Source organism: Apium graveolens, chromosome 9 (assembly GCF_009905375.1).
Source record: "Apium graveolens cultivar Ventura chromosome 9, ASM990537v1, whole genome shotgun sequence".
NCBI classification, from domain to species: Eukaryota; Viridiplantae; Streptophyta; class Magnoliopsida; order Apiales; family Apiaceae; genus Apium; species Apium graveolens.
In genome coordinates this window covers 86,240,795-86,250,619 of record NC_133655.1, presented here as the reverse complement: position 1 = coordinate 86,250,619, position 9,825 = coordinate 86,240,795, and positions in this window count along the sequence as shown.

Genomic DNA, 9,825 nt, shown 5'->3' with positions numbered 1-9,825 from the left:
CAAGTTCTAAACCCATAAATTCACTTTCGCTTCATTAAAGATTACACGCTATCTTATAAGTTCACGACGCTCATAAGACAAATAAGCACAACCAATACTAGGTTATCATACAATCATCACACACTAAGGTATCGAAACAATTTAACTAAAGAAATACATAAATAAATCTGCTAGAACGCCATGATAACGATTAGCCCATAATCGGACTCATCATCAGCGTGGGTTCCGATGAAAGCATGGTTTAATAAATGTAGTCTTTATACTGAATAAATAATAAATCAAATACAAAACAAGAGTATAGGTTCACGAATAAGAAAACTAGCATCCAAAGTTACAACTTAAAATGAAGAATCACAAGTATAAACTAGATCCTCTTCTCCTTGGTTGAATTGTGCTCTAGGTCTTCTTATGCCTTCTCCTTAAGCTCTGGTATGTCTTGTTATGAAAAAAGACCTTAAGTTATTCATATATAGCAGCCCATGCAGAGTAGAAGTCTTCTGGATCAAAATCAAAATAGAAATAGAATTCTTTTATCTTCGACCTGGCACGGCCGCGCGCTTGACCAGCGGGGGCGCGCTGAGTTTCTGCTCTTTGGGCGCGGCCGCGCGCTATCACAGCGCGGGTGCGCTGACTCTCTATAGAATTTTCTGACTTCTTCTTTTCTTACTGATTTGAGTTGGTCTTTTCACAAGCTTTTATTCTGGACATCATCCTAACACCATATTAGCATCAAAATAATGCTAATTCACCTGTATTCCTGATATATGCCTAAAATTCAAAAACACTACAAAAACACGTTAAAAATACTAACAAATCGAGTACAAAACACCAATTCAAAGCTTTACGGAGCGTTATAAAGTGTCATAAATGCCACTCAATAGCAGACCCAAGAAATGGTGACAGACAGAAGAAGTAGGCTATCCAGACCAGGAAAGATAGAGAGTATAAAGTGGGAGATTCGGTGTTATTGAAGGTATCTTCGTGGAAAGGAGTGATGAGATTTGATAAGAAAGGGAAACTGAGTCCTAGATTCATAGGACCCTTTGAGATCTTGAGGAGGATATGACCTCTAGTTTATGAGCTCGCATTGCCTCCTAACCTGCAATAAGTGCATAATGTGTTCCATGTGTCAATGCTAAGGAAGTACCCTGCTGATGCGTGACATGTGATAGAGTATGAACAAGTAGACTTACAACTACACCTGACTTACGTTGAGCAACCAGTAAGAGTAATGGACCAGAAGGAACAAGTGCTAAGGAACAAGACTGTCAAGCTTATCAGAATCTTGTGGAGAAACTAGAATGTTGAAGAGTCAACATATGAACTAGAGGTCGCGATGAAGGAATGATATCTCCACCTATTTTTATTTAATTCCGGGACGGAATCCTTTTTAGAGGGGAAGACTGTAATAACTCAAATTTTTGAGACCTTGTAAAAAGTTTGATGAATAGTAACCCTGAAAATAGGGGAAAACTTTTAAACCCACACTATGTTATGCATGAGAAATTTTGTTTCCGGTTTGATACATGATTATACGTACCAAATGAGTGTATGTAAGTACCATTAGTTTTCGAAGAAAACAAACTTTGTAAAACGACCGTATCTACGAACCATAAAAAAAATGAGAATCACAATGCAATCACGAATCTAAAATCCTCCAAATTAAAACCCAAGTACAAGGCTTCAAAGTGTAAAGGGCGTATAAGAAAGGATTTACCCCGTGAATTGCTTACGAAAATTTATTGCGAAAATGGATAAGCGACCAAGTGAATACGCAAGCGAATAAATAAAATGCTTCAATCCATGAAAACCATGAAAAATATTTAGTAGGAATGTAACCAAAGATTAGCAACCAAATAGTAACCAATCTAATGAGCATAGTAACCTAGCTAGCAAATTGTAACATGAATAGTAATGGAAGTATCTAAGCTAACAATCTAGCTTTAAAAATTAACTAAGCTAGAAGATATGTACTAAAGATATGCATATATAGGATGATATACACACATAACCAATCACTTATTCAAGAATCAAGCCAAGCAACACAAAAATTTCTCCTCTCTCTCTCTCATGAAGCTTCGATTCGGCCCTGGCAAGAAAAGGAAGAAACCAAATTGCAAACTTCAACTTCTAGCCATGGAAAAATCCTCCAATTAATTCCTAGGCTTCCTACATATCAAACTAAGGTAAGATAAATTTTTGAAATCATTTTATTAAGGTTTTTATGGTTGAATAATTCTATAAAAGTGATGATAAATAGTGCCAAATAGTAACATTTCGAGATTTCTTGATTTTCATGGGAAGATTTAGGAACCTTAAGCACACCCAAGACTCCCCAAGATTCATCCATCAAGAAGAAAACCTTCAAAGATTTCAATAAACTTATAAATCTTTATCCAAACTTTTTTTTAAGGTTTAAGTTTCAAGAAGATTATGGATCTTAGTTATAAGCCTAGTTTTAATGGTTGAAATGTTGTTTTCTTGATGATTAATTATTTAGTTATATGGCCTCAATAACTTAATGTTCATGAGAGGAGTAATTGTTAAAATTATGTTATGGTGATGGTTGATTGTTGATTAATGAATTAGAGCGAAAACGAAATCCGAGTCGCGAGCGTAACGTCGTTAAAACGAGCGAATCGTAACCTTAAATTTTCTGCAGACGTACAAAATGTATAAACTATGATTTCTTAAAAATTAAGACTTGAAAATGATAGATCGTATTGTAAGGATCGTTTAGGCACTTGAATCTCTTGATTTCGATTTTCGGTTCAAAAGTTAGGTCCGTTTTAGTGAAAATGATTTACACCATAAAAACTGCTACAAATTACGGACTTTGGAAATAGAAATGATCGACTTAAAAAATTTCAAAAATCATGAAGTGTATAAAGAGAGTAAGAAATGGAGTTTATTAACTGTCATAAAAATTTCAAGTGAAAATTTGATTTTTCAGTTTTATAAAAATGTCGGAGCCTAGAGCGCGCGAATAGAAATCCTTAAGAATTGCGATTGGAGCCGTGGGACGAAATGTAAACGACATTAACAGACGTAAGGGATTATGAAAAGAAAGCGAATATTAAAAGTACTTGTACTTATTGAAATAATGAGAGTAAAGTGAATCGCGTAAATGAATAGTAGGTATTGCGTATATAACGACTCGTATATTTGTATTATTGTAATGATGTAATTATTGAATAATTAATTAAATAAAATATGTTTATTGGTTTTGGCAGCGGTATGTTGTTTTTAATAATTATCCGTGATTTATTGGTGAATAGGTTGGAATTGTGTAATTTATTATTGAGTTATATTATTTCGTTTCTCTTTTAAAAGTAATTTTATTGTAGTTTTATTTTCATAAATATTTGGATGGTCTTTAAAATGGGTTTTACGATTTTATAATTTCAATAAATACTTTTGGTATTTTATAAAATTGAAAAATCAATATTTCATTAATTATTTATGTTTAAATGATTTTATGCTTGTAATTATTTGTAAAATCCATATTTAATTCCAGAATTCTTAAAAAACATCATGAAACCCATATTTTATGATATTTTTAATATTCTGAGAATTTTAAAATTATTTTGGAAATTTTTGGGATTAATTTCTCCCGCGCGTTGTTTCATCTAAATGCTAACTGCGGATATTTATTGCGCTCCAAAATTTATTTTAAAATTTCGAAATTTATGTTTTATCAAGTTTGGGATATTTGTAACATTTTAAGAATATTTTGGCAATATTTTGATTAATATTTATTTACGAATTATACCATTATAAATAGATTAAAATGGCGTGAAGGGCTTGCAGTCAGTCGAAATAAAAATACAATGACACGTATCCAATAAAATTGGACACGTGTCGTGTGGTTAACTATGTGTTGCCTTTCCCTTTTTCTTTGATAAACATCATCCCCTTTGTCTCTCTTCGATCTCTTCCCTGTTCTCCGGCTTGTTTTCCAGTTCGTTCTTCGGTATCCTTTCGGTTCTGTCTTGTTGGTTAATATATATGCATATGATTATGTATGTGTGTATAGTAATTGATGTCTGTTGGGTTGTGGTTTGGTTGCTGCCTTCTGTTTTCCGGTTGCAACCGGCTTCGTCCGGTGAGGCGACCCGCGTACTTGTTGGTTAATATATATGCATATGATTATGTATGTGTGTATAGTAATAGATGTATGTTGGGTTGTGGTTTGGTTGCTTCCTTCTTTTTTCCGGTTACAGCCGGCTTCGTCCGGTGAGGCGGGCCGCGTATGTTGCGTTGCTGCTGCACGCGCCGCGCATGCGTGTGGTTGTGTTCTTGGTTCTTGTTCTATTGGTTTTGTAGATTATAACTTGGGAATTATTATATTAATTCTTGTTATAATTTTATGCATGAATTTTATTGACTGCCTTCGTGAAAATGAATTATTTGTACAGAATGATTTTAAATTAATCTGTGGGGTTTTGCGTTGGAAACCTGAAGATTAATCGGGCACCCGCAAAATTTCGCCGCCCATTATTAGGCTACTTAGGGTTTCCAAAAGCATTGCAAGGCAAGTACCCTGCCCATTATTTTATGGTTCAGTACGTATGAATAGACTACTGTTTCATTCTCGTATAGGAACATAAATGTTTTAAGTTACGTATCCCCTGTAGTTATAAATCACTGATTTAAACCTGTTTGGGGAGAAGTAACTTCGAAAAGGGTACCTATCTCGAATGAAAATGATTTGTGAACTAGTTTTACGTGTGGTGTTAAAATGAATGGTTTTGAAATGAAATAGGTACAAGTGTTTTGAAAACTGGATAAAATGATCATATATGGGATACATAGGGGCCAGAGTAGGCTTATTGAGGTGGCGTAAGAGGCTAATTCGGTTGCGCGTAATTCATAACTGATTAGTCTAGTAGGTCAAAGACCTACCTAGTCTCTAAGTTCCGAAATAGGTATATGGGATGGCAGGTAGAGCCATCTAGTGTTGATAGCCTGATCAGCTATCTTCACATATCCGTTACGTATCAGATTTGGATTTGTGATTCCCGTAAGGGTATAAGTAGTTGATATATAGGGTTTATAAATGTAAATATCATGCTAAAATTGGATTCTGGTACTTACATAGCACACCACTACGTTTGTTTTGTTAAAAGCATGCTATTCAGTGATATCCATTTATCTCAACATTTCTTTATATACTATGTTCGAATTGATCTACAGATTTCGGGTTTCATGTTGATTATAGTTTTGTTCCTATAATTGTTTACGTTACTATTTTTTATCTTGTTATTCATATGTTGGTACTGTTGAATGATTATGCTCACCCTTGCAACCTGTGATATATATATATATATATATCGCAGATGCCTAGAAGACCAGTCAGACATTGGCAGAACCGTGTCTCAGCCCCTTCAGGACCCAGCTCCTCAGAGGTAGTTAGTATCAGACCATGTGCGGTCTGATGAGTTGCTGAATAAGTTAGTGTGTCAGACTTTTTAAAATAAATGGTTTGTAATAATGTATGGCTTGGATCATAATTGAACCTGGATAGGATCTAGGTATGGGGTGGTGTTAGTTTATAATAATAATTATCTTATTGTTTATGTTTCTTTTGTCGTGTTTAGTGACGTTAACTCCTGACCCCGGGGTTGAGGCCGTCACAGTTGGTATCAGAGCTACAGGTTCAAGTCCCTGATTCAGGTTAGGGATTGGGTCAAAAAGGTATAGAAACTGTGTCCTAAGGTGTGAGTCATCAACTCATATAGAGGAGCAAACCTTTAAGCCAGTCTAGGGTTCCGACGGCGTTACCCTGGAATCTATTGATGTTTTGATAGAATTGTCTTGACCTTGTTGTGTCTTTCCTGTATATATGTCATGTTGGAAGTGACCTATAGTGATCTCTAGTTCTCCATCTCGGGAGAAACCATCAGACTTGGACAGTTCCGAATCCAAGAGGACCATGGACGCTATAGCTGAGGAGACTTATTTTTCTCCCCCACTAGTTCCTCCATTTGTACCGAGGGATATTCATGGACCTAGTGTCCATCCTCGCTGGGTACATAGGTCAGTGTTTGCTGTTAGGGATTTTCCTCCTGGTTGTAGTCCCAGTTCTTCCTCCTCGAGACCTCCGGTTCCTCCCCCTGCCCCTACCGGTACCTCTCACCTGATTCCCTACCATGTTTACCGAGCGGTGAATAGGTCTTTCATTAGAGAGCAGAGCTCGGAGCTGGCTGCGCATCTTGACCAGATACCAGTTGGACCTTTCAGGGCATCCCTGCCCCTTCACCGGATGTGCAGGCCCGAGTTAGATCTTTAACTCAGATAGCTATTGAGAGAGCTAGGGATATTGACCCTTTTATTAGCTCAGAGTTCAGGGCCATTCAGTATAAGGACCTGGTGAACTGGTTGGTGTTCGAGTTAGGTTCTATCGATGGCAGTGGCAGCAGTTAGATCAGGGATGCAGAAGTGAGATATAGAGCTCATAATTGGCTTATAGGAGTTCTGTAGTTATTTTCTTTATATATGTATATTCTGTTGTTGTAGTTTTTAGTAGTTGGAGGCTGCTATAACAGCCAGTTTTGTTGTGTACTCGGATGGTTTCTTTTTAGCTGGAATTCCATTGTATTAGTTGGATTCTGTTGGTTGTTATATAGTAGCTACTTTATTATGTTGTTCAGTTTTCATATATATACTTGTGCGTTGTTATTATTGTTGTTACTATTATTGTTGCTTCTGTTGCTGGTATCTTCAAAGTATGATCATTCACTCAGGATGGATGGATCCAATTAACTGAGGATGAGGATATTATCTTAGTGGCAACACTCTCCTGATACATATGTATAAACTTCTTAGAGCAATCCATTTTCTTATATATGACTGTTATGTTTTAGGAGAATGCCACTAAAGAAGAATTCTCAACCCAATAATGGATCTGCTGGGGATCCCTCCATGAGTGAATTGATAGATTTATTGCGTCAGCAGTCTACTCAGCTGGCCCAACAGCAACAACAATTCCAGCAGCAATAACAATAATTTCAGCAACAACAATAACAACAACCGCTCATACAACAACAACAACAGCAAATCCAACAGCAGCAACTGCAAATCCAACAGCAACATGAGATGATGAGGACAAACCAAGTTGTTAGTTTCAAGTCTTTCCAGGATGTGAAGCCCCCGGAATTTAAAGGTGAAGTAGATCCTGTTGCTTCCAGGATCTGGTTGAAGGAAATGGAGAAGGCTTTTGCACTCACCAAGGTGAGTGAGGATTTAAAGATAGATTATGCTAGTTACTTTTTGAAGAATGATTCAAACTATTGGTGGGATTCTACGCGAGCATTAGAAGGAGAAGGTCATATTCCATGGACCCGATTTACAGAACTATTCTTGGAAAATATTTTTCAGATTGTCTCCAGAGCCAGATGGAGTTTCTAGAGTTAAAGCAAGGAGACATGAGTGTTACAGAGTATGAAGCCAAGTTCACGAAGTTGGCTCGTATAGCACCAGAGTATGTGAGTTCGGAAGCTCAGCGAGCGAAGCGGTTTCAACAAGGGTTGAAGCCAGAGATTAGAAGTGGAGTTTTAGCCTTACAACTCAAGATGTATACTTCGGTAGTTCAGGCTGCCTTAGTGATAGAAAGTGACTAGAGGTTAGCTGCTAAGGAGCAGGGTGAGAAGAAAATGAAGCTTGAAGGTGGACCTGCTAGGTCAAAACCAGGAGGAGTGAGTCAGAAGTTTCAGCGTCGGTTTGGAAAGAATAAGGATAGGAAGTTAAGAAGATAGAATTTCCCCTTGGCTAGGCCCAGTACCACTTCATTCAGTTCTACCCCAACAAAGTTCAACAAGCCAGTGATCAACTGTAAGACATACATAAAAAAGCACAGTGGTTAGTGCAAGGAAAATGTCAATTGTTTCAAGTGTGGCCAGAAGGGTCATTATTCCATCGAGTGCAAATCCGAGACCCAAGGAGTAACCTGTTTTAGTTGCGGCAAAGTGGGGCATATTGCCAGGAATTTTAGATCAGTTACCCTAGGCAGTATAGTACGAAGTGTGTCCCAAGGAGCAGCAACAAGTACCGCCAGAGCTAGAACCTTTAAGATGATTAAGAAATCTCCAGCTCATGATTCTGATATAGTTGTAGGTACGCTTTCTCTTAATTCCGTACCTGTTAATATTTTATTTGATTCGGGAGCGTCTAAATTTTTTATATCCATAAATTGTGTGAATAAAATGCAAATAATGTTGGAAGACCTAAATGAACCTTTGACCATAGAGGTGGCTTATAGAGATAAAGTACCCGTAAGTCAATTATGTCTTAAGTGTTCCATAGAGATTTCAGGACATACTTTTCCTGCCGACCTAATACCTTTTGAGTTAGGAGAATTCGACGTTATCCTAGGCATGGATTGGTTATCCCTGTATAAGGCAAATATTGACTGCAAGAAAAAGAGAGTTGTTATGTATATCACAGATAATAAAAGGATCAGCTACCAAGGGCAGAGGATGGATACGAAGTTTCTTTCAGTACTGCAAGTAAAGAAATTATTGTGACAAGGGTGTGAAGCATATTTGGCTCATGTGGTGGATACGAAGAAAGAGACCCCTACCTTAGACGAGATCCACATAGTAAGAGAATTTCCCGACGTCTTTCCAGAAGAATTGTCAGGATTACCACCTGATCGAGAGATAGAGTTCTCCATTGATTTGATACCAGGAGCCAAACCAGTTTCCAAAGCTCTATATTGAATAGCTCCAGTGGAAATGAAGGAATTGGCGAAGCAACTTCAGGAACTATTAGATAAGGGAGTTATCTGACCTAGTATTTCTCCGTGGGGTGCTCCAGTATTATTCGTAAAGAAGAAGGATGGAAGTATGAGGTTATGCATTGACTTTAGAGATTTGAACAAGTTGACGATAAAGAACAAGTATCATTTGCCGAGGATTGATGATTTATTTGACCAGTTGAAAGGAGCATGTTGTTTTTCAAAGATTGATTTAAGGTCTGGCTACCACCAACTGAAGATAAAACCTAAAGATATTCCCAAGACTGCATTTAGAACAAGGTATGGCTACTATGAGTTCTTAGTGATGTCATTTGGATTGACCAATGGGCCAGCGGCTTTTATGGATTTAATGAACCGGGTGTATAAGGAGTATTTGGATGAGTTTTTTATTGTATTTATTGATGACATTCTCATATATTTAAAGACTCCAGATGATCACGCAACGCATCTACGGATTTCCCTTTAAAGGTTAAGAGAAAAGCAACCGTAGGTGAATTTTCCAAGTGTGACTTTTGGTTGTCGGAAGTACAGTTTCTTGGACATGTGATAAGTAAGGAAGATATCAAGGTAGACCCTGTAAAGATTGAAGCTGAATCCAAGTGGGAGCAATCGAAGACTCCGACAGAAATAAGAAGTTTTCTTGGATTAGCAAGATATTACCGAAGGTTTGTAAAATATTTTTCTAAGATTGCATCTCCATTAAACAAGTTAACAAGGAAGAATGAGAAATTCATTTGGACAGAGAAGTGTGAAGAAAGCTTCCAAGAATTGAAAAGGAGGTTAGTGACAGCTCCAGTACTAGCATTGCCAAATGAGACGGGAAACTTTGTGATTATAGCGACGCTTCTTTGAAAGGTTTAGGTTGTGTATTGATGTAACACAATAAAGTTATCGCCTATGCCTCCAAACAACTAAAGCCTCATGAGCAGAAGTATCCAGTCCATGATCTGGAGTTAGCAGCTATAGTTTTTTCTTTAAAATTGTGGAGAAAAGTATGATATTTACACGGATCACAAGAGCCTTAAGTATATATTCACTCAGAAGGATTAAATATGAGACATAGAAGA